The following is a 26,972-nucleotide window of genomic DNA, read 5'->3' on the forward strand; positions in this document are numbered from 1 at the left end:
GAGGAGGGATGGGACCACTGCAGTTGGACAGGAAGAAAGCCACAACAAAGTGAGAAGAAGAAAAGGTAGAGGGATACAGGCACAGAAGCAGAAAGAAGTGGAAAGAACATTAGAGATAAAAGAGAGGGACAAATGAGTAGAGACACAGAGAAAGAAAGAGGGAAACAAAGCATGGGAGGTCATAGGAAAAGGGAATGAGAAAAGAGAAGCAGCGTGTCTCAGTGGAAAGAGCAAGGGCTTGGGAGTCAGAGGTCATGGGTTCTAATCACAACTCTGCCACTTGTCAGCTGTGTGACTTTGGGCAAGTTATTTCATTTATCTGTGCCTCAGTTACCTCATCCGTAAAATGGGGATTAAGACTGTGAGCCCCACGTGGGACAACCTGATAACCTTGTATCCTCTGCAGCGCTTAGAACAGTGCTTCACACGTGGTTAGCGCTTAACAAATACGGTCATTATTATTATTATTATAAAAGAGGAGTGTGAGGGTGGAGGAGAATATATGAGTACAGGTCTGAGGACAATGAAAGCAGAGGTATAGAATACAGGAATTGAAGCACTGGGAAAAGGAAGTAGGAAACGAAGCTGCAAAGGAAAAGTGAAAAGGGAAGGGGAAATGAAGAGAGATATAAGGACATAAGGAAAGGACAAAGGGAGAGAGGTAAGGACTGGCAAAGGGAGGGGAAAGGACAAAGCGAGAAGACAAATGGAGGGAGAAACACTGAAAGAGGAAGTGAGGTCTAGGGAGAAGAAAGCAGAAATTCAAAGAGTTGGGAAGGGAAGGTAGCCCTGAGGAATGACAACTTTTGCTTCTAGTCATAACCAGTTTACATATCGTGCCTCAAGTTAATTTCAATGAATCTGGAAAACTTTTAGGCACCTTTAATTGGCTGGTCTATTCACTTAATGCATAACCATGGCAGCTATTTCTAGATTTTTCTCTTTTTCATGAATGTGTGAGGCTTACTCCATGCTCTCTCTACAAAGCCATTTTTATTAAGTGTGAGACATTGGTGGTTTCCTTACGGTAAGACCCAGGGAAGTCGGAAGGCTGGGAGGCAGCGTGGCCTTGGGAAAAGAACACAGGTGTGAGAACCAAGAGGCGTGGTTGGACCTTGAGCAAATCTCTTAACCTACCTGGGTCTCACTTTCCTCACTTGTAAAATGGGGGTAACATACCTACTCTCTTTCCTTCTTAGATTGTGAGCCCCAGTAGACACAATCCAACCCGATTATCATGCCTCCATCCTAAAACTTAGCATGTCAATACCATAATTAAGACAATAACATAATTTTAATACCATAAGAATATGGTATTGATACCATAATTAAGACAAAAGACAGTCTCCTTTAGCAGGTGGTGCTTGTTGGCTTTTGGGCACAGATGATGAAAGTGAGTTAGCCTGAAAGGAACACACTGTGCCACCCAGTTGATATCTTGTCTTTGTTTAAAGAGGCCAAAAAGCAAGGAAAGAAAAATTGAACCTTCTTTTTGTGAAAAATCACATACCTAATGGGAGGACTGAAGGATGGTGGACTGGTTTCCCAAGGAGCGGGTGGAAAATTCCAGCAACTGAATCACTTAACCAACCCGTGGACTCAACTAAACACCAGTCAACTGGACTAAACACGGAAAACTACTGAAGCGACATATCCAAAGCCACTCTCTAGAGAGCTGTGAGAGTAACAAATACCCTTCTGCATAAAATTCCAAGGCATATGGCACAATAAAATGTGATGTTTCCTTGCTATTCACTTGGTCTTCATTCATTCATTCATTCAATGGTATTTATTGAGTGCTTACTGTGGGCAGAGCACTGTACTAAGCGCTTGGGAAGTACAAGTTGGCAACATATAAAGACAGTCTTCCCTCGGCAGGAATGGGAAAGATGGATTGATTTCTTCTTTCTCTCCTTTTCCCATCAGATGAATTTTGTGGTTTCAGGGATAACAACGTGGCCTAGTGGGAAGATCCCCAGATTGCTGGCCAGGAGACTGTTGCTAACCTACTAAATGACCTTAACTATTTGCTTCCCCATCTGAAAAATGAGGATAGTAATAACTGCCTCTTCTAATAGGGATATTATGAATTGGAAGGATGATTGTAAATGGGAAGCAGTGTGGCCTAGTGGGAAAAGCACCAGCCTGTGAGTCAGAAGGACCTGGGGCCTAATCCTGGCTCTACCACTTGTCTGTTGTGTAACCTTGGGCACGTCACTTCACTTCCTCTGTGCCTCAGTTACCTAATATGTAAAATGGAGATTAAGACCATGAGCTCCATGTGGGACATAGACCGTGTCCAACTTGACTAATTGTATCTACCCCAGCAGTTACTATAGTGTCTGGCACATAGTAAGCGCTTAACCAATACCCTAAAAAAAGACCTGGGTTTTAATCCCGGCTCCACCACCTGTTTGCTGTGTGACCTCGGGCAAGTCACTTCACTTCTCTGTGCCTCAGTTATCTCATATGTAAAAATGGGGATTAAGATTGTGAGCCCCACGTTGGACTGTGTCCAAGCTGATTATCCTGTATCTACTCTAGTACTTAATACAGTGTCTGACACATAGTAAGCACTTGAATACCATAAAAAAATGTGAAAGTACTTGGAACTCTTGGGCAGAAAGGAGTAATATGAATCCAAAGTGTTAATATTCAAGGCCATCCTGCAATTCATTATTTACCCAAATAAAGGATCTGGCTTTGTTCCAGCAATTAATCAAGCTCAGCAGCCTATGTGTTCATTCATTCATTCATTCAATCGTATTTACTGAGTGCTTACTGTGTGCAGAGCACCGTACTAAGCGCTTGGGAAGTACAAGTTGGCAACATATAGAGACGGTCCCTACCCAACAGTGGGCTCACAGTCTAGTATGTGTTGCTTCACATACTACACAGCAGCAGAGCAGTTGCTTAATTACCTGGCTGTGGCATGTTGAAAGGGATTTCTGTGCCCATTTGGCAAAGTGAACAGACTGATTAGTCGATTCGGCTGTCTTCTCCACACAGGCTTAAAGCTGCTGTCCACAAGAAAAACAGGAACGTGTCTCATTATATTTTTCAACAGGAGTAATTCTGAAAAGTAATTTCTAATGAAGGAATGCCAATCCTGTTCCAGCAAGCCATGAGTAGAAACAGAAGATGACAGTGACCTCTGACCTGCTCAGGCCAACCCATCAATCGAGGTGACAGAACGGTAGCAGGGACCTGAGAAGATCATCATCATCATCAGTCGTATTTATTGAGCGCTTACTGTGTGCAGAGCACTGTACTAAGCGCTTGGGAAGTACAAGTTGGCAACATATAGAGACAGTCCCTACCCAACAGTGGGCTCACAGTCTAAAAGATCATATGACCAAAGGTCAGGTCAGCAAGCTGCTGTCCTTGAAATGGTGGTGAGATTCATTCATTCATTGAATTGTATTTACTGAGCGCTTACTGTGTGTACAGCACTGTACTAAGCGCTTGGGAAATATAAGTCGGCAACATAGATGTGCTGGGGACAAACACGTTGTTCAGCTGTTACTATTATTGTTACTTAGGGAAGGAAATCTTTCCAAGACTAAACACAAGGACTACACTGATCAGGTGGGCCCCAGGCTATTTTCAACTCTGCTAAAGCGAAACGTTACTTACTAGAAGAAATACCTGTTCTTCACCCAAGTTAGACAGATGACGTACTACCAGACCTCATTTTTACTGCTTTTTTCCCCCTTTTTGCTTTTCTCCTTTTATTTCTTTCAATTCTCTCCATGTCCTGTTCTTCCATTTTTCTTTGTCCTTTTCCTCTTTGCTGACTCTTTCTATGTCCTTCACTTGACGGTACTCTGTCCTCACCCCTCTCTCTTCACCTAGATTCATATTACCTCAGTCTATCAATCAATCAATCAGTCATATTTATTGAGCGCTTACTGTGTGCAGAGCACTGTACTAAGTGCTTGGGAAGTACAAGGTGGCAACATATAGTACAAGGTGGCAACATATCAATTGGCTTCTTTCTTGTGCCTCTAATTCTGTATTCCTAATTATGTCCTCTCCCCACTTATAACTCTTTCATCTCCTCTATTTACTGTTCTTTTCCTTTACCTCTCTACTGGCTACCCATGACATGGCTTAAAGATTCACCAACTAACCCCACTTATATGTTGGCTCTCTCCAGTGCTACTTGCCAATTCGTTCTCTTCATTCCTCCCATGACAACCCTCTAATGTGCCTCTTTCTTGACTTTCTCTCCTCTTCCCCCTCGCTCCTGCATCCTTGGTTTACAAATTCCTCCTTTCCATTAATCTAACAGATCAAGCCCTCTCCATAATCAAAGCCCTCCTGAAATTTCACTTCTTCCAATAACCCCTCCATGATTTAATTCCCAGCACTTCAAGCTGTATAAACCCATTGGCCTTTTCTCACACTTAGATATTTAGCTATATCCACTTTCAGGACTTTTGTATATATATTTATATAGTAGTACCTTCAATTATTTATTTTGACTGCTCTATTTGTAAATATTTTTATGATGGTCTCTGCCCATTAGCGTGTAAGCTTCTTGTGGACAGGGAACGACAGTGCTCTGCTCAGAGTAAGCACACAACAAACACCACTGATTGATTTTTTTGTGCTGAAATAACAGTAATTGTGATATTCATTGAGTATTTACTAGATGTAGAGCACTGTACTAAGCACTGGGGTAGATGCAAGATAATCAGGTACACATGGGACTCACAGTCTAAGTAGGAAGGAGGATAGATGTTAAATCTCCATTTTGCCAATGAAGGAACTAAGGCACAGAGAAGTTGACTTGCCCAAAGTCACACAGTAGACAAGTGGCAGAGCCAGCATCAGATTCTCCCTTGACATTATCTCCCACTGGGTATTTGCCAGGCATCAGTAAAGGGGCTTCTCTCCGTGCTCAGCCAGAGTCAATCGGTGATACGTCCTCCACAGAAACATGTGGCACCCTTCTCTCCTGGAGGACTTGGCATGTCAAGGCCTTCGGGGAAAAAAACTTCATCCACCTCACCAGAAGACTGTTTTACGGCAAGCACACAGCGATGAATAATGTATCTTCACCCTTCCAGCACACTAAATCCCTTCTATTTTAGAAGAAAACATTTAAAGGGCAGACAGGTGTCACCTGTGATTCCTGCCAGCCAACTTGGAAGTAATCTCGGGTTTTCCACCCCAGAGAATAAGCAACTTTCTAAACAAATTCCATAGCTGTTCCCAGTAAGCAGGACTCCATACCATTTTCATGGCCATGGACTCCAGAACTAAGCCAGACAGGGATAGTCTCCTTTATACTGAAGCCTCGGTGGAACATTCCTGACCTGGCAAATCTGAAATAGTGGCCTGCTTGTCACTGAGATTCCATTCAGAAGTTGGGGTAAAGAACCATTCTTCTTGAAGGTTCCTGGAAATTCTCAGGCCTTGAAAATTCTGAAATAAAAAGATACTGCTGTCCAGTTTCAATCACCTTGGAAAACTGAGGACAGGAAAGATGAGAATAAATGCCATCCAGAGATAACAAAAATTTTTTTTTTAAACTCTAATATACTGTAAGCTCTTTGAGGGCAGGGACTTTGTCTTAGTGCTATCACACTCTCCCAAGCACCGAGTACAGTGTTCTACATGTAGTAGATGCTCGGTAAATGCCACTGATTGATAAGCTATTAATAAATATCACTACCTGATAGTGTCATCATTCTAATTCACCAAAACCTAACACTTGAGCCGATAAGGACAAAAATGAACTCTCAAGTTTACCCGCCTCTCCTCACCCCTAACCTCCATTTGAAAGAGATGCTAAAATAACAGGGAAATGGATGAAGTTGGTGACCGGGAGATAGAAGAGAAGCAAAGAGTCCAAATAATCTACAAATTAGAAAATCAGCCCCTTGAGTTAGCTACATTTAGAATATAGGTTTACTTACTGGAGAGAGTAAAGTTGAATGCTGTACTCAGTAGAGAATCTAGAATAGTGCTGATATCCTATTATCCACTGTTGGTGGACTTTAGGGGCAGACAAAGGGGGATAAGGAAGATACAGGAGCTAGAAACAAACAGCGAGGGACGGGCTCTCCCAAAGCAGATGTCCTTGACGTGAGCAGCGGGAACAGCTAAAAATGGAAATGGCTGCAGAAAGCTGGAGGAGCTTGGTAGTGGTGGAAACCATGGCAGCAGTTGTTTCTATTCTTTCCTATACCTCCCTCTCCTGCTCCCCTTTTGCTGAATGCCCCAGAGCAGCAGGAGCAGGTACAAAGACCAACTAACGGTGTCACTCTGGCCATCATAACCACTTATGGCAGGCTCTCTCCCTGACCCTTCCGTTACTCCACCCCGAAGTATCCACGGGGCAACTCTATTTCCCACCATCAGAAGAGCTGCAGGACAGATGCTGACATCAGAAACTGTTGGTGCACGCACTGGAATTGCTAAAATCCAACATCCTTGCTATATTAATGCAACAGATAAGCGGATCCCCACCTGTGGTCATTTTGTGGCAACAGGCTATTGAATGGGTTGCTTCCCTCACCTCCCCGCCTCTTGCCTCCCACCTCTGCTGTCCAGATCAGCTTCTTCAAGAGTGGCTCAGCACGCAACTCACGGCTCCTCAAACACCTCCACTGGTTTCCCAATTCCTTCTGCATCAAGTCAGAAGCCCTCCCAATTCTCCTCCACCTCATATACTGGCTCTCTTCACTCACTACTTCCCAGATCACTCTCCTTGTTCCTCCCAAGCAAATCTTCTAACTCTACCTGGCTTCTGACTCCATTCCCCTTCAGCTGCACTAGTCTTGAACTCCCTGAAAGACCCCCGCTCTCCCCATGTTCAAGACCTTCCTAAAATCCCAAGAAGCCTTTCCCAATAAGATCCCAACTCCCCAGGTTATAACCACCTGGTTATAACTCTAGCACTATGTTTTCACTTTTGCCCTTCCTTGGCACTTGTATAATAATAATAGCAATTATTATTATTGCTACAGTAGTTGTTAAGCATTTCCTAAGTGTCCAGCCCTGTTCTAAGCCCTGGGTTGAGCAGTATGGATACAGTCTCTGTGCCAAATGGGGCTCACAGTCTAAGTAGGAGGGAGAACAAGCACTCAATTTGTATTTTACAGTCGAGGAAACTGAGGTACAGAAAAGTTAAGTAACTTGCCCAAGCAAATAGTGTCGCGGGGGTTAGAGCCCGGGTCTTCTGATTCCCAGGTCTGTGTTTTTCCACTGGGCAATGCTGATTTCCATAAATACGTACAATCAATTGTTCACTAGTTGTAAATATTTGTATGTCTGGCTACCAGACTAAATTGCAAGCTCCCTCTGAGCAGGCAAAGTGCCCTATGGTTCTGTTGTACTTTTCCAAGCATGTAGTATGGTGCACTGTATCCAGTGAGCACTCAATAAATACCGCTGCAAGAAATTACCATCACCACCACTACTATTACTACTACGGTCATGGATTCAAATCCCGGCTCTGCCAATTGTCAGCTGTGTGACTTTGGGCAAGTCACTTCACTTCTCTGTGCCTCAGTTCCCTCATCTGTAAAATGGGGATGAAGACTGTGAGCCCCCCGTGGGACAACCTGATCACCTTGTATCCCCCCCACCTCCAGCGCTTAGAACAGTGCTTGGCACATAGTAAGTGCTTAACAAATATCATTATTATTATTACTGCTAGGAGATTCACATCCCTGATTTGAATCAAGGCTGGACTAGGAAAAGTGCCGTGAGAGTTTGCTTCCATTTCAATCTGTCAACTCTTGCTATTTCCATCTTGGGTCTCTCTGGGGGAAGAATGTTGAGCGCACCAGATGGGGTGGCATTGCACGGAGAACTAATCACCACAGCTTCCTGTGAGAATCACTTACAAAAACAGGGTCCCGACGATTGTTCAACCCACCGCCGATAATGCTGCTGTGAACACCATTTTCAATTCTTGTGAGGGACTTACTTATTCCTAGGGTGCCCAGGATGTTTCACTGACCTTCTCTCATTAATGCTAGCAACAACCTCCTGAGAGGGTAAATAAAAGGTTTTATTACTTCCACTGTCCAGATGAGAAAATACACCCCAGCAACTTATCCAAGTTCACATAGTGAGTCAGGCTCTGAGCCTCTGGGCTCTCTCCCTAGTCCTTTAGTCACAAGACAGTCTGCAAATCAAAAGTTTAAGACTCCAAACTTCCCCCTTGATCTCTCCTTCATTCATTCATTCGATCGCATTTATTGAGCGCTTACTATGTGCAGAGCACTGTACTAAATGCTTGGGGAGTCCAAGTTGGCAACATATAGAGATGGTCCCTACCCAACAACGAGCTCACAGTCTAGAAGGGGGAGACAGACAACAAAACATGCCATCAGGTGTCAAGTCATCAGAATAAACAGAAGTAAAGCTAGATGCACATCATTGACAAAATAAATAGAATAGTAAATATGTACAAGTAAAACAAATTGAGTAATAAATCTGTACAAACATATATACAGGTGCTGTGGGGAGGGGAAGGAGATAGGGCAGGGGGTGATGGGGAAGAGGAGAGGAAAAAGGGGGCTCAGTCTGAGAAGGCCTCCTGGAGGAGGCCACACCTAACCCAACGCAACTCCCACACAACTTTTAGTCAGGGTTTCCTGGTGTTTTCAGCAATGGGCACAGGGATTTCTGAGAAGAATCTAAATTCTTTGTTTTCTTCCACCCCAATAAGAAGGGACCAGCAAAGGTCACTTAGGTACAGGAAAAAAACAAGGTACTCCGTGTAACGAGAACTAAGCTTCCAGACACAGTGGCTTCATTTTGGGCTTGGAGAAGAAAAAAAAAATATCTGCAGTAAAAAAACTTAGTCTTTCCAATTATGTACAAAGCATGATGTCTTTGGATAATTTTGAAATGAAACAAATTAAGAAAAAATTAGGCTTGATAGTAAAGTTGTTACTCTTCAGGTGAAATAACTGCCTCTCCCCCTTCCCAAACCTCCTAAACGTCCAACAGGGCTGCCTTGGAATGGGCTTGCATGCTTAAGAGTACCAGATGAACACATATCCCGTTGTGACTTAGTTTGTAACAAGCTAATATTTTCTTGAAAACCAGGCATGATACGTGCTTTTATTAGACAAGCTCCATGCACAGAATAATGTTACTTAGGATGGGGCAGGGGCCATAGGATTGAATTTGCTCCTTCATCATCTTCTCCCATGGAATGGAGAGGTATTCATGCTACCCGCAGTTTCTCACTACTTAGCCATACAGCCCTCCTTCTGCCTCTGTACCTGGCTGATTATCCGTGAAGATAGATGTTTTGTATTTCTCAAGCATTTAAACTACAACCCAGGGTGATGCTGCAAGTTTCCACTCCTCCTCTCAGCCCCTTCTCCTCTCCAGAAGGAGAGATGGGACGTTTAGTTGGTATACGGCAATATATCAGGGGGCGACTGGGTTTTCTTACTGGGCTTGTAGGAAGGAGGCGGTGGAGTGGCATTTATTGAGCACTCACTTGATACCCAGCTAGGCTCTTGGGAAGTACAGAATAAAGAAAGATGGAGCTTACATTATAATGGTCATTTTACAGTTGTGAGAAGCTCTGAGTTGTGATAGTGAGCCCACTGTTGGGTAGGGACTGTCTCTATATGCTGCCAACTTGTACTTCCCAAGCGCTTAGTACAGTGCTCTGCAGACAGTAAGCGCTCAATAAATACGATTGATTGATAGTGTAATGATAGCTGTGGCCTCTGAGTGCAAGTGAACCAAGCTCCTCAAACAGATCCAATATGATTTTTTTCTTGCCTTCTTGCCTGGGACCTAGTTGGGGGCTATAGCAGTAGACAAATGCTAAAAATCAGATGTCAGTAGGGTAAGTCTTGAGGCAAATCATCTAGAAGGCAAGTTGGAACTAAGGGGAGACTAGCAGACTAGTGTGGCAGCTGCTGATTCTGAATTTGTCTGGATCTTGTTTGTTTTGTGGCATTTGTTGAGCACTTGCTATATGTCAAACCCTGTTCCAAGCTTTGGGGTAATAATAATAATGATGGTATTTGTTAAGTGCTTTAACTATGTGCCAGGCACTGTACTAAAATCTGGGGTGGATACAAGCAGATTGGGTTGGACAAAGTCTCTGTCCCACGTGGAGCTCAAAGTCTTAATCCCTATTTTACAAGAGGGAACTGAGGCCCAGAGAAGTGAAGTGACTTAAGGGCACACAGCAGACAAGCGGAGGAGCCGGAATTAGAACCCATGACCTTCTGATTCCCAGGCCTGTGCTGCTTCTACTGATAAAAGTTAATCAGGCTGGATAACAGTCCATGTCCCACATGGGGCTCACAGTCTAAGCGAGAGGGAGAACAGGTAAGGAATCCCCATTCTGCAGTTGAGAAAACCGAGGCACAGAGAAGTTAAGCGGCTTGCCCAAGATCACACAGCAGCTAAGTGGTGGAGCTGGCACTGGAACCCAAGTCCTCTGCCTCCAGGCCCGGGCTTTATCCACTAGGCCATTCTGCTTCTCAGTTGTCTAGTATCTACTGCATTGGACTTGGGAACATGCTAAATACATAAATATCATTGTCCTTTGTTTTAGAAGATGACACTACTGAGAGTGAGATTCAGTTGTGTATGTCGATGAAAAATCTGGTGTATGACTGACATTCCCTTCCGCGCTGTTGCATGAAAGGATGGAGTCTTGCTGTGCTAGTGAGTTTATCCCATACAGTGCCCATGTCTATTCAGTGTCCCAACTCTTACCAAATTTAGCCCCTTCCATAATTCTTGATGCATTTCTCTATACCATGGATATACCATGAACAGCTGCATTGCAGGGGTATATTTTTCCCCATAAACCTACATGTTAGAAATTGGAATGCATTCCAAAACCCCTGGAAAAACAATATGAAATTCTTTATGTGTTCTATTCCGCTACAGCAAACATGACTAAACTATTACTTAATCTTTGTTAAAGTAATTCAAAGCATCACATCACAACATTAATTAAATGATGGATGGCATTATGAGTATGAATTTTTGCAGGAAACTGTAAAAACTAGAAAGTTTGTTCTGCTGACTGTGGAAGGGATTTTTAAACTTACGTGAAGAATTTGTCCAGTTTAGATCGAACAGCCTTTTTCTTGACTTCTAAAGTGCCTTGCAACAAACTTCCTCTGAAACTAATCATCATCATCATCATCATCATGGTATTTGTTAAACAGTTACTATGAGCCAAGCACTACACTAAGCACAAGGGTAGATTTCTACAAGATAATCAGGATATATACAGTCCCTGTCCCACATGGACAGTCTAAGATGGAGGGAGAACAAGTATACTGAGGCACAGAGAAGTTAAGTGCCCTTCTGGAGGTCCCCCAGCAGCCAGGATTAGAATCCAGGCCCTATGACTCCCAGGCTCTTTCAGCTAAGCCACTCTGCTTTATACCTTTCAATTCGCTCCAGCAGGGTCATCTTTAGTGTTTTTATATATTAATATTCTTTCTTCAGATTCAAATAGATTCAGCCGAATTGGCTGGTGGTGGAGAGACCACAACTTTGTCATCTGTTCTGGCTTCTTGCAAACACCAGCGGGGTTAAACGATTATGGCTGCCTCCCAACTCTCCCCCGTGAGCCCACTGTTGGGTAGGGACCATCTCTATATGTTGCCAACTTGTACTTCCCAAGTGCTTAGTACAGTGCTCTGCACACAGTAAGCGCTCAATAAATACGACTGATTGATTGATTAATCTCACATATTGGCCCTATTCATCCTCAAGTCTTCACTCCTCCCAAACTCACCTTATATAACTGCACCTGCCTCTCGACTTCCCCTCTGACCCCCTGCTCCACACTATTCCCCAAGCCTGAAACTCCCTCTCCCGACAAAGTGGTCAGGCCACAACCCTGCCCATCTTCAAAGACCTCTGAAAAGCCACTGCCTCCAAGAAGCTTTCCCTGATTGATTTCTGACACCCATCACCACCTCACGTTCCAACAATCTAACAGACAACCTTAGGACTTATGAACTTGTACCCATCCCCAGCATTTCCATCTCTATATGCTGCCGACTTGTACTTCCCAAGTGCTTAGTATAGTGCTCAGCACACAGTAAGCGCTTAATAAATATGATTGAATTAATGAATTTATATATATATATATATAAATATATGCACACACACAAGTGATTTAATACCTACTTGCACTACTACCTAGAATGTCCTAGTTTTTCTTCCTGTTTCCTCCTTTGTACTTAATTCTCGTCTCTCTGCCAACCCCCCAAATAGATTGTATACGCTTTGAGGTCAGGAATTGTGTGTCTTATTTCTATTACTCTCTCCTAAACTCGTAGTGCAGTGCCCTGCACTCAGTAGAAACTCAATAAATACCCGCGATTTATGCAAACGTTTGGAGGTCCAGTTTGGGGCTTTGATGAAATTGACAAACTTCCAAGGAGCTCTCAGAATAGTTCACTTCTTAAAACTGACCCGTAGAGATCCTTGTCTGCACCTCTATGTTCATTCACATTACAGTCACTCTGCTTGAAGATCTACAGAGGAAGGACCAGTTGAAATGATTCAATCAGGATCGGAACAAAAGCACTAAAGGATAATTCCATTCTTAAATGTAATTTTTATAAGATATGGTCTATGTCACCAAACAGTTTATGTATTTCGATTGCAACAAGTGGCAGATGGTGTAGCGTGGCAAAGGACAATCTTTATGTGCATGCAGCATGGAACAGAAGATAGTCGGTCAGTCAATCATTTCAAACACAGGTGGGCACATGGGATGGATAGGATGTCCACCTGTCCACATCAATCAATCAATCGTATTTATTGAGCGCTTACTGTGTACAGAGCACTGTACTAAGCGCTTGGGAAGTACAAGTTGGCAACATATAGAGACAGTCCCTACCCAACAGTGGGCTCACAGTCTAAAAGGGGGAGACAGAGAACAAAACCAAACATACTAACAAAATAAAATAAATAGAATAGATATGTACAAGTAAAATAAATAAATAAATAGAGTAATAAATATGTACAAACATATATACATATATACAGGTGCTGTGGGGAAGGGAAGGAGGTAAGATGGAGGGGATGGAGAGGGGGACAAAACACATGTTTTGTTTTGTTGTCTGTCTCCCCCTTCTAGACTGTGAGCCCGTTGTTGGGTAGGGACCATCTCTATATGTTGCCAACTTGTACTTCTCAAGCGCTAAATACAGTGCTCTGCACCCAGTAAGCGCTCAATAAATATGATTGAATGAATGGGATCTCACCACTAGCAGCGTCATCTCCAGATACGAAGGACTGCTCTATCCAGAGAGATTATCCATAAATACCATTCTCCATATGTTCTTCCAGAAAATATATTCTTGGGTCTGAAAATATTCTTTCAATATTTGTACTAGGGAAAAAAAATTCATTACTAAGTCTAATGCCTTTCCTACCCCACTCACTCGTTACCAAGGCCGGATCAAACTTCCTGTAGGCCACTGGGCTAATAGATTACATCACACTGCATCACTGGAGCCACCTCCTTGTCTTCACTCTGATCCTGCCCCTTCCCTAGAGTCAATTCCTGCCCTGTAGTGTAGGCCAGGCCACTGGGTGAGGTTATGGGGCTCCAAATTACACATGAAAAACTTTCCCTATGCCTTGTCATCTCTCCCGTGCCTGCAAGGAGGGAAGCAAAGCCAGGGAGGTGACACTGACTCTACCTCTCTCTTTCTGTGTCTCTGTTTCCATCCCGGATCAGAGTAGGTAGAGAGGCAGGGAGCAAGCTGCATGGGCGCTTGCTCTAAGCTTGTGGGAGTCTTTCCTCTGACAGCAAACCAGGCTGCATCAAGGTTTGATGTTGGTCTGAGGCTGGAGGGAGGTTAGAGGCACATTGCTTCAGGGATGGGGACTCATCACTGGCAAGCGTAGGGTGGTTGGGTCCCCTGATCTGAGATAACCTCCACTCTCCATTTAGTCTATTTTTCACAGTCTCTAGGGCCTTTTGGGGGGCTCTGGTGAGTTCAACTCCTGGCATACCCCACTGGCCAAGCCTTCCCTCACAGCCAAGGGCTGCTGGAGTGGACTGATGGGAGGAGAGGACAGGTAGAAGTGATCCTCTGCTTCTCTCCCTGCAGGTTCTCTTTTGGGGGATCTCTCTTTCCTTCCAGGTTTCCCAGAACTGAGCCTGGGGTCTTCCAAGAAGCTCCTGTGAGGCTGGGTCTCTCTCCCCATTGCCTCTTATCCCAGGACCCTGGGTAACAGCTTCAAAAGTTCCTGCATTACTGTGGCCCTTTTTGTTATGCTCCGCTATTATAATATTTCCATCTTGGGCTGTCCCCTAGAAAAATGCACTGACCTATTCGCATAAGGGGATCCCCCTCTCAGGAGAATTTCCAGTCCTCTACTAGCCTTGGCTATAGGAGGGAGAGTCAAGCAGAGGCCCACCCATTCCATTCCTCACTTGGCCAGTGGTTAACGAGTGGAAGGCAATCTGCTATGAATCAAAAATCATCTGCACTGGGAAGCAGTGGCATGGTAAAGAGTCAAGGGTGGAGACTCAAGTTTGCTGCACAGGAGAAGGCGATGATCAATTAATTCCATATTTTTTTTACCAAGAAAATTCTACGGATACACTACCAGAATGACTGCGGATGGAGGTGGGGTGCTCTGAGAGAGATGTGTCCATGATATCCCTATGGGTCGGAGAAGACTCAACAGCATAAGACAAGACGATAAGGGGATCGGGGTATTTCGAGTCTGAGGTCAACAGCTGGAGGCTAACGCAGACAAGAGAATCAGCAATAACCTAGTTCAGAACCCTTGCTCAGTACAAATGGATGTTGCTACCGGGAGAGCGCTGGAACAGCTGGCCAGAGGAGGTGTTATAAATTCATTCATTCATTCAATCGTATTTATTGAGTGCTTACTGTGTGCAGAGCACTGTACTAAGCGCTTGGGAAGTACAAGTTGGCAACATATAGAGACGGTCCCTACCCAACAGCAGGCTCACAGTCTAGAAGGGGGAGACAGACAGCAAAACATATTAACAAACAAAACATATCAACAAGTACTGAGACCCACAGCATTTTTTCTGCCATCAGACAATTCTTGTGTTTCCCATCTAATTTCAAGTCACGTACTCCACTGGCATTTGAGAAGTTTTATGAATGAAGGGCTAAGCAAAAGAATAGGAAACCTTGGGCAGGTTAATATATCCTCAAAATCCTCAGTGTATATAATCCAAGGGTCTTTAAATGGATGACTGGGTTATTACCGAGTGCTTGATTTTTCTTCTCCAAGAGTCCTTCCTTTGGTAACACTGACAGAACCAGAATACTAAGACTGAATTCATTCATTCATTCATTCATTCAATCGTATTTATTGGGTGCTTACTGTGTGCAGAGCACTGTACTAAGCGCTTGGGAAGTACAAGTTGGCAACATAGAGAGACGGTCCCTACCCAACAACAGGCTCACATTCAATCGTATTTATTGAGTGCTCACTGTGTGCAGAGCACCGTACTAAGCACTTGGGAAGTACAAGTTGGCAACATATAGAGACGGTCCCTACCCAACAACGGGCTCACATTCAATCGTATTTATTGAGCACTTACTGTGTGCAGAGCACTGTACTAAGCGCTTGGGATGTACAAATCGGCAACAGATAGAGATGGTCCCTACCCAACAACGGGCTCACAGTCTAGAAGGTCTAATGGACCGCTGCTTGACAAAGTGGGTTATTCTGCATAGTCTTATGCTGTTTTCCTCCCTCCAAAGAAATCAGGGGGCCATTACCTCCATTTTATAAACCAGGAAATAGTTTTAGAGGACTTAAATGATTGGCCTAAGATGCCACAAAAGTCAAAAATTCCAGGCCTTGGATTTCCTGTTCAGCCTTATCTTGGTGCTTTTCTAACAACCACAGATCAGGAAAAAAAAAGTGTAATACTGAGCCAGAGGTTTTGGCTCATCAATCAATCAGTCTTATTTGTTGAGAGCTTACTGTGTCCAGAGCACAGTGCTAAGCACTTGGGAGAATACAATCCAACAGAATTGGTAGACATGTTCCCTGCCCACGAGCATACAGTCTAAAGGGGGAGACAGATATTAATATTAATTAAAAAATTACCGATATGTACAAAAGTGCTGGGGGGGGGAGCAGAAAAAAGGGAGCAAATCCAAGTGCAAGATGCTCCCTGGCATCCAACTCTGCTCAGTATAGCTAGGCTTTATAATTTAGGAAAATGAGGAAGAGCAAGCTGATGAATTCTGTTGAGCTATCAGGGTCTTAGTTTTTGTTCCCTCTTCTGCTGTGATGCAGTCATCTCTGTTAGATAGCAACTGCCAGAATCACCAAGTATTCCTGCCTTCTCACAAGATCATGTTAGAAAAAAAAAAGTCTGGAACACTGCCCAGGAGTAAACTGCCAGGAGGAGACCTTCATAAATAAAATGTGTCCCTTTGCACAACTTCATCAGAGATGGGCACGCTGCAAACGAACAGGAGCAGACCCGTTTGATGTGCGTTAGGAAGTATCACCCCAGCAAGCGAATGCAAATCCACAGAAATAAGGCTACTGGCAAGTAAAAATTCGGAAATTGAAAGTATAACCCAGAGTCACTGACATTCATCAGCTGCATCATTGTTATGACATTAGCAAGTGAGGGAAAAAGCTAGTAAAATGCTATGGGCTGAAATTACAGCTGTGGTTCATTGGCAGCACTGATCATTCTGTTTACAGTGACACCACTACTTTGCATTTACATATTGGCATTTCTTTTAGAGATTGCTGGAGGTTTTACACTTTTTTTTGCTGTCAAGTGGTAATTCATCATTTTAGAGATGGGAAGATTGAGACAAAATAACTTGGCAAAACGCACTCAGTCAATGGTAGGAATGCGAGTAGAACCTCAGTCTCCTGACTCTGCCCTCAGAGGTATTTAAGTTATCTGGGTACGAAGCACAGACATGTACATTGAGGGCATGGCAGGGTCTCTTGTTTAGGGGATGCGTAAGGATATTCTATTCCATAGCCACAAACCACAGGTAGTTTCCCCAATGAGCAATAATAATAATAATAATAATAATAATGGCATTTATTAAGCGCTTACTATGTGCAAAGCACTGTTCTAAGTGCTGAGGAGGTTACAAGGTGATCAGGTTGTCCCACGGGGGGCTCACAGTCTTCATCCCCATTTTACAGATGAGGTAACTGAGGCACAGAGAAGTTAAGTGACTTGCCCAAAGTCACACAGCTGACAATTGGCAGAGCTGGGATGTGTATGTATTATGTATTTACTGTACATGTATGTATGTAATATATGTATTCATGATGTGTATATAGCTACAATTCTGTTTATTTTGATGGTATTGACACCTGTCTACTTGTTCTGTTGTCTGTCTGCCCCTTCTAGCCCGTGAGCCCGTTGCGGGCAGGGATGGTCTCTATTTGTTGCCGAATTGTACTTTCCAAGCGCTTAGTACAGTGCTCTGTACACAGCAAGTGCTCAATAAATGCGATTGAATGAACGCATGTCTCCCCCCCTTCTAGCCTGTGAGCACGTTGTTGGGTAAGGATTGTCTCTTTATGTTGTCGATTTGTACTTTCCAAGCGCTTAGTCCAGTGCTCTGCACACAGTAAGCGCTCAATAAATACGATTGAATGAATGAAAGTTCAGTCAATCAATCAATCAGTAATCAATGGCATTTACTGAGCACTCATTATGTGCAGAGAACTGCTTTAAATGCTCTGGAGAACACAAGGGAATAAGCAGACAGTTTGGTGTGAGCCCGTTGGTGGGTAGGGACCGTCTCTATCTGGTGCCCAACTTGTACTCCGCTTAGTCCAGTGTTCTGCACACAGTAAGCGCTCAATAAATACGACAGAGTAGTGAAGCAGACGTGAGCGTCTCAACAATGGCACACTAGCTGGATGACACCCCAGCAAGGTCTGTTGCTAAGAGGACGCGCAGAGATGGGCTGTTCCGCTGACCTATGTGACACCCATATCCTGATGAACCATCTCACAATGTGTGCCTTGGCTTCCAAGTGTCCTTGGCATGTGAGTGCGGATGGCTCAGCATGATTCATCACTATCACTGAGCAACAATACAAGTACGTACGTGATTCAAAATACTGGTCACCTCTTTCTCTGAAGTGGCAACCGCATCATTCAGCAGCACTTTGGATGCCTGAGCTCACCTAATTAGGGATGCACTGGTTACTTCAAAATGGGCAAAATGTCCTAGAAAAGCACGAAAATCGCCTGCCTCACCCAAATGGAACTGGGTTCGCTTCAGTTACCCCCAAAATAATAGAAAAAATACTTATACTAAGAAAATAAACATTGGGCAAAGGACATCGGATGCTACGTCACGATGAACGAAGTCAAGCAGAAGGCCGGCTTCAAGAGCATATCATCATCATTCATCGTATTTATTGAGCGCTTACTGTGTGCAGAGCACTGTACTAAGCGCTTGGGAAGTACAAGTTGGCAACACATAGAGACAGTCCCTACCCAACCAACAGGCCAGGTATGGAGTCAGTATCACAGCCACTGCGTCTGGATTAAGAAAGCAAGGAAAGATCAGAGAGATAGATGCTGAATACATCTTCTTTTGGAAAGGCTTTTCCTCTTCAAAGCAATGGCTATCAAGGGTTGGATTTCCAATTCATTCATTCATTCAATCGTGTTTATTGAGCGCTTACTGTGTGCAGAGCACTGTACTAAGCGCTTGGGAAGGACAAGTTGGCAACATATAGAGACGGTCCCTACCCAACCGTGGGCTCACAGTCTAGAAGGGGGAGACAGAGAACAAAACAAAATGTATTAACAGAACAAAATAAATAGAATAACTATGTACAAATAGAGTAATAAATACGTACAAACATATATACAGGTATATCATTCCAATCATTCGATCACAAATATTGGGCCTCTCAAATGTGCCCCTTCACAGAAGTGACAGTCTAAGAGTACTATTAGATTCTAGTGAGGGTTTTTCTTTCAGTGATTAGAATTGGGGTCACTCTGCTCTATAACCAAAAATGAGGCTCAAAATCAGCCATCGTGAATTTCGGGCTACTAATTTGGAACAGTGGCCATAAACGAACTGAGTTTCATTCATTCATTCATTCATTCAATCGTATTTCTTGAGTGCTTACTGTGTGCAGAGCACTGTACTAAGCGCTTGGGAAGTACAAGTCGGCAACATATAGAAAGGGTCCCTACCCAACAACGGGCTCACAAATTCAGGATTTAGTAACTCAAATGGGGAAAACGATTTGGTGGCTATTGGAAACAGATTCATGTGAAGCAGGAGCAGCCTTGGACTGGAAATCCAGGGAGAACTACTGGCCCTCCCCGTCCTCTATCCAACAATGGCCTTATGGCCTTTAATCAATCAATCGTATTTATTCATTCATTCAATCGTATTTATTGAGCGCTTACTGTGTGCAGAGCACTGTACTAAGCGCTTAATAATAATAATAATGTTGGCATTTGTTAAGCGCTTACTACGTGCAAAGCACTGTTCTAAACACTTGGGGGGATACAAAGTGATCAGGTTGTCCCACGTGGGGCTCACAGTCTTAATCCCCCTTTTACAGATGAGGTAACTGAGGCTCAGAGAAGTTAAGTGACTTGCCCAAGGTCACACAGCGGACATGTGGCAGAGGCGGGATCCGAACCCATGACCTCTGACAGAGCGCTTACTGTGTGCAGAGCACTGTACTAAGCGCTTGGGAAGTACAAGTTGGCAACATATAGAGACAGTCCCTACCCAACAGTGGGCTCACAGTCTTTAATCTCCCCCTAGACCCAGCCCCAGCTCAAAGTTGGGTTCATCCAAGTTTGTGGTCAGAGAAAAGGCTCCCGTAGGCTTGTGTCCCTTTCTCTCTACTTCTCTGACTACCCTAAAAGATGTCAGAGACAGGAGGAGATGACAGAGGCCAAGCCCCCTCCTGACTCAGTTTCCCTCTGGGAGTAGGCAGCCAGCAGTGAGTGGGCGGCAAGTGGGACTGGAGTTTCTGGCAAATGGGTTGTGGGCAGGAAGTGGGGAGGCCTGGATTTTCTCTGTCGGTGAGGGAGCACGATTGCACAGCCATGGCTCAAGTGCGGTTCACTGAGCTGCTGCCCAGGCTGAGCCTATTCCTTGGCCCACTCCAGTGGCAGAAGCCGGCTAATGAACACCCTGATATGTAGGGCCCTTCTGAGAGCTCACCTCCTCCAGGAGGCCTTCCCAGACTGAGCCCCTTCCTTCCTCTCCCCCTCGTCCCCCTCTCCAGCCCCCCCATCTTACCTCCTTCCCTTCCCCACAGCGCCTGTATATATGCATATATGGTTGTACATATTTATTACTCTATTTATTTATTTATTTATTTATTTTACTTGTACATATCTATCCTATTTATTTTATTTTGTTAGTACGTTTGGTTTTGTTCTCTGTCTCCCCCTTTTAGACTGTGAGCCCACTGTTGGGTAGGGACTGTCTCTATATGTTGCCAATTTGTACTTCCCAAGCGCTTAGTACAGTGCTCTGCATATAGTAAGTGCTCAATAAATACGATTGATGATGATGATGATGATGATTTAGCTAGTGCAAAGAGTTGGAATGGTAGGGTTGGTGGGGAGACACAGACACATTGCATCTGAGCCATCAAATACACTAAATAATGGACTCACCTCCAGAGTAGGGGACATAATCAATCAATCATATTTATTGAGCACTTACTGTGTGCAGAGCACTGTACTAAGCGCTTGGGAAGTACAAGTTGGCAACATATAGAGACAGTCCCTACCCAACAGTGGGCTCACAGTCTAAAAGACATAAGCCCCATGGCAATGGATACAGCAGCTCTCAGATTTAATTAGCCCCCACTGAGCTGCAGAGAAGCTGGCAAGGGAATAGGGAAGACTCCTCGCCAAGTATATAACTCAGAGTCCCGCAATCGTACCCAGTGACCCATCATGTTGAGAAGCAGTCAGAGGGCCTGTGTTCTAATCCTGGCTCCGCCACTTGTCCGCTGTGTGACCTTGGGCAGGTCACAACTTCTCTAGGCCTCAGTTACCTCATCTGTAAAATGGGGATGAAGACTGTAAGCCCCACATGGGACAGGAACTGCTTTCAACTTGATTAGCTTGTATCTACTCCAGCGCTTAGTACAGTGCCTTGTACATAGTAAGCGCTTAATTTCCATTAAAAAAAAACCCAACAACAACAACAAAAACCCCTAATTGGCTCAGCGGCCCATGAGAGACTTCATCCGGCATCGCAGAGAGAGGCCTCTCAATCTAGGTTCAACCCTCTCAACTGAAGAGTTGGCAATATATTCTCCCCCTTCTCTCCTGGACCCTATTTAGCAGGATGCTACAATATACGCTACAATATCTCTTAGAATGTATATTTCTTTACTCAAATCAGCACCTCTCTCTCCATCTTCTCCTTTCTCCTCCCCCTTCTCATCCCTTCTTCCATCCCTTTGTTTGAGATCACAACCACAGAGAACTGTAGTTGCAATAATCTCTGTAAATACCATTAGTTTGGTCTGTATCTTGATGTCTATGTTGGTACTACACTTCCCCTGTCTGTCACCCAGAGATTAGGGTGAAGTGGAGGTGAAGTCCTGCCGTCATCACTAGAAAACTGTAAGCTACCCTAGGAGGCCAACAATTCACCACTCAAATACTTTCTGGAGGACTCAGACCAACAACATCCTTGCCCGGCCCACGGTCCAGTTTCAAGTCAACTTCCAAATTCCCCTACCCTCCAGTGACGAGACACTTAATTTCTGGATTTCATAAAAATACAAGCTCCCAATGCTAGAATTCTTGGGACCTTCCCAAAAAATGTGTAGAGGCATAGAAAATTGCCCAAGTCAATTAAGATAAAGAAATGAAGTCAGTCTGTGAGAATAAAATAATAGAGAATTACTCTATTTATTTATTACTCTATTTATTATTACTCTATATTTATTTTACTTGTACATATCTATTCTATTTATTTTATTTTGTTAGTATGTTTGGTTTTGTTCTCTGTCTCCCCCTTTTAGACTGTGAGCCCACTGTTGGGTAGGGACTGTCTCTATATGTTGCCAACTTGTACTTCCCAAGCGCTTAGTACAGTGCTCTGCATGGTACTAAGCGCTCAATAAATACGATTGATTGATTGATTGATTGATTGATTAAAAGGGGAGGGAGGATGGGAGTAAGTTGGCAGTCTGCACTGTGCTGAGCTTCAGGTGGGAGAGATGGTTACACTGAGATCCATGAGAACTTTCCAAACAGGGATCTATTGTACTCTCCAAAGTGCTTCGTACAGTGCTCTGCGCACAATGAGTGCCCAATAAATTGATTTATTGACTGATTGATTGATCTACCTAAAGATAAAATCCAATCGGCCCAAGGAGCATCCTCTCTCGCTCATCCAAATTACGAAAGGTGGATCCGTGGGGCCCTACCGCTGCAACTACAATTTTTGAGCGTTGTTAAAGCTGAAATTTTTCAGTAATTCTAACTGAACTCCAAGCAAGATTTAGACATATCACTGATAAGGAGTGCATAATGAGTTTCTGAAAAGTTAGGGAGGTAGAGGGAAAGTTGGGTGTGTTAGATTGTTCATTCAAGGAGGATAACCATCACAAAGTTCCCGCAAATGTAACGCTGCCTCTGCACATAAAGGATCCTGGCTGACTGGATCCCATCAGTCTGAGCCAGTAATGACATTACTTAGGTTCTCATGTATAATAGTGTCTCTGTCTTTCATTGATGCTAAAAATTGTTCACTCGCACTTTGAAGCTCTTGCAATTCTCAGAGAGGCACTTCAAAAATCCCAGAAAGTAGCAAACCAGAAAGAGAGCTAGGCTTTAATAATGATCTTTCTGTATATCCACCTATATCAAAAGCTTCCCCTGCCTTAAGAAAAATGACAACCACAATACCGGAAAGAAACAGAGGAATAAAAATAAGGAACGACTCAAGGGACAAAATGACATTTTTTCAGAAGACAGTTTACCCAAATTAAGAACTAGCTTGCTACCACTAAATAAACAGACTGTAAAGAGAATGCCAAGTTGAAAAAAGAAACCTTTAAAGGAGAAAAAACATACTGAAGTTTTTTTAGCAGGAACTTTAGTGGTTAATGTAATTGCCAATAGCAAAGTTTAATTCAAAAATAAGCAAGACCTAAATAATTCATTTAGTTAGTATTTAAAGCCACAAGGTCTCCAGAGTAAACTGTAATTGCCTAGATTAGATGATTTAGAAATGCCATATGTGAAAGTCACTGGAGAAAACAAAATTATTTTACGAAAAGACCAAACAGTGAGGTCTGCAGATAATCCAAAATGAATAAAAATGGGCCAAGTCTTGAGAGATTTTAATTTTTTATATTTATATAAAATGCAAGTCCTTTAGTAATGTGCAAATGGTTAACTGATACCACAGCTACCAAAGTTCCCTGTGGTCTATGACTGAGGAAAAAAATGAAAGAAATCAATAACTTGAAAAAATAAAGTACTCTTCAACACTTTCAACGGTTCAAAATTCAAGGTCTCAGGTGATGGCCCTTTAAATAACTGGAGAACACTGGAGCAAAGAAGGCCTCTACTTGAGGAGACACCAACATGCTCCTGTGGAAAGTATTCTCCCCATCTCACCTCCCTCATCCATTAAGGCTTTGCGAAAGTGATATCTCAGATCACAGCCAGAATCCACTAAGCCAACTAGCTGAGTGATCCGAGATACTTCCCCAAATGAATCAACCCACGGGCATTGGAGTTTTTTTGAAAAAGAAAAAAAAACCACACAAACACACACAAAAAAACCAACAACCCAAAACCCTTCCTACTTGCTAACTGCTTCTATTTAGAATCAGTTCTGTTTGGTGAAGCCAAGACACAGGCATGGACCATCCAAATCCAAAAAAAAAAAAGGTTTCTTTTTAATAAGATGTCCCTTCTTCCCACCTGATAGTTTCTTCATTCAATTGTTGTGCAGACACAAATCACAACTGCTTAATTAAAAACCACTTTCTCAATTATTCATGTTAATGGTGAGGGGGTGAGAAAGTCTGTGAGAACAGTGCTTGGCACATAGTAAGTACTTAAATCTATTATTACTATTACTAGTATTAGTATTACTACTATTACTGTGTGCAGTACAGTGCTCTGCACACAGTAAGCGCTCAATACGATTGATTGATTAATTATTATTATTATTAATAATAAAAGAAGTCTACAATTAGTCCCACAAATCCACTTTAGCAATGACTGCTAATCTCCTCCCCGACCAAATCTTTTAGCAAGCAGCGAAATAGGTCAATTTGGTCCCTCTCTTCATCTCTTCTCCCTCCCCCAGTTCACTCTCAAGCAAAAATGCGCATCATCAATGAAATGACCAAATTCAGCCAAGGAGGAAGAAGGAGAAGAAGCGTGGAACCTGGATAATAAACCCGTGAATAATCAAGATATGTTTCTGCTAACTTTGTAAGGTTGAGGCTATATGCGGCAAAACTGGATATTCATTTAAATGTCCCAGTGTTTCAAAAGTCATAGACAAGAGTTTATAGTTCTGGGCTCATTGAAGTTGGCAGTGTGTATCAATTCATTTGAATTTAACTGCCTGTTTGTGGTAGCTAAAGGGGCTGAGCAGAGAGGAGATGGTGGAAGAACTGGAACTAATACGGTCCTGCAGCAAGGGGACAGAGCCAGGGACAGCAAAAGAGCTTCTCTCTCTATCACATCGTTCTGCTTTAGACTCTAGCACGGGTTTGGGTTATTTATCGCATCCCCAGGCCACTCTGCATGTGCAGTTGTATCAAACCTTTTCCTCTGCCTTCTCTTCCTCCTCCTCCCCCTCAGCAGCAAAACGAGCCACTTATTTTTACCTCGCTTGGCCTTTATATTACCATCTGTTCAGTGGGGATAATGTATTGAGTTCCTCAGAGAAAGGCACGCTCTTTGTAATTTTCTTTGTCCTTACTGGATCATTTATCGCTCCATGTAACGGGGGATTTGGAAACTTCTGGCAAGGCAAGATGCTCATCAGCCCATAGAAAAACTGTCATCTTGGTCTTATTGTCGCTGAAGACAAACTGGAAACTGGCATAACTCCCCTGCCTAGCAACTTTTCTCATTAGCTTCTGGAGGAACGTCTTCACAAAACACTTTTATTTTGAAAATGCAACAAACCAAAAAAGAACACCACAAAAATACAGGAATGCCTAACCAAATGTAACAGAGCTAATGAACTCCAAGACCACATGAAGGAAACACTCATCGCCACCAAATTATATCATTTGGCTGCGTTTCAGGAAAAAAAAAAAAAAACAACCTTCCATCTGATATTTTTTCCCCTGACGTCAAATTCAAATTTCATGGACAAAGAAATGATTTCCACATCATAGCAATCACACACTCAGCAATCAACCAAGCAGTGTGAACAAATCTGCCCTGGAATTTATTCAAAGTAAATTCAAACAAATTCAGAATACAAGAAGAATGCATAGTTCATCAATGCGATGGCTCTCTCTCCCATGTCATCGAGGAGACTCCCTCCTGTTTCCTGATGGAGAGAAGGAGAAAAGTAGCCAAAGCATGAAGATGCCACAAAATCTGGTTGTTGCTGTAATGGTTGATGTAGCCATGGAGGTGTGGATGTGCATTATATCCTGAGCCAACAGGAGTCTGAAATTCTCCTTCAGCCACCACACCTTACTGATTTTGTTTTAATTTTGTGCATTTGTCTTGGTGCTGCGTTTTATTATTTCATCACTCAATTAATCTGTCTCTACTCCTTTCTCTCCATTTATACTCTCAGATTTTGAGCTCCTTTAGGGGCAGGGACTAGGTATTCTTTCCCAGCACTTAGTACAGTGCTCAGCCAGAGAAAGCGCTTAATAAAAACTATTACCATTACCACTAAAGATATCTGAATGTTAAAATGAGGGTGATGTTAAAAGGTACCACTTAATATTTGATCTGGATAGAAATGATTGTCAAAAGCAAAGTTTAAATCTGCACTCCTTCGCAAGGACATGCTTTTGGAAAACAAATATTTTTACAATGTAATATCACATCATCATGATCATTACCAAAAACTATTAAGCCCTCCCACATACACAGACTGGACTGAGTACTCTGCTGATTATGTCTAGTAGATCCACTCCTTGTAAATTCTAAAAAGAGAAGTAGGTAGGTATGAATTTATCTACATTGAACCTTATAGGATCAACTACTTTTCTATGATGAACTTGTTTTCCCCTCTAGCTCACTTTTATCACAGAGTTGCCCGTGGACTTGTACCCTTTGAGCACTTGATATTCACTCCACCCTCAACCCCACAGCACTTATGAACATATCCCCAGTTTACTTTAAAGTCTTCCTCCCCCTTCCAGACTCTAAGCCCCTTTCTACCAACTCTGTTGTGTTCCCCCAAATGCCTAGTAAACACTCAAGAATACCACTGACTGAGCGATATCATTTTTTGATACAGCCTAAGTCAGTAAAGTTGGGAATTTGGGCATAATAATGATGGTATTTGTTAAGCGCTTACTATGTGCCGAACATTAGTCATGTAACTCTGCTAGCCAGCAGCTACACTGCCAGGCAGCTCTGCAGAAAAAAGGACGGGCAAGTTGTTCATGATGATGATGATTTATATTTTTGTAAAGGGCCTACTTTGTGATGAGCTCTGGGGAAAAGTAAAAAGACACTGAATCAGAAGCAATCCCTGGCCAACGGTACGGCCTGGTAGAAAGATCATGGGACTCGGGGGGTCAGAAGACCTAGGTTCAAGTCCCAGATCCACAAGTGATCTTGGACAAGTCATTTAACCTCCCTAGGTCTCAGTTCCCATATATGTAAAATGGGAATAAAATCGATCAAGAGCCCAACATGGGACAAGGACTATGTTCAATCTCACTGCATTGTATATACCCAGTGGTTAACACATAATAAGTGCTTAGTAAATATGATTGTTAATACGTGGAGGTCCTCGGCCCAGATGTGGTGAG

The 26,972-nt window shown here is 43.2% G+C and overlaps 1 protein-coding gene across 2 annotated transcripts in view; it reads right to left on the reverse strand.

Annotated features, from left to right (window-relative positions):
- CPNE4 (copine 4) overlaps positions 1-26,972 on the reverse strand; it is a 526,299-nt gene that overhangs the window by 383,885 nt on the left and 115,442 nt on the right. The gene's annotated exons all lie outside the window — the stretch shown is intronic.

This window comes from Tachyglossus aculeatus, chromosome 2 (assembly GCF_015852505.1).
Source record: "Tachyglossus aculeatus isolate mTacAcu1 chromosome 2, mTacAcu1.pri, whole genome shotgun sequence".
Lineage (NCBI taxonomy): Eukaryota > Metazoa > Chordata > Mammalia > Monotremata > Tachyglossidae > Tachyglossus > Tachyglossus aculeatus.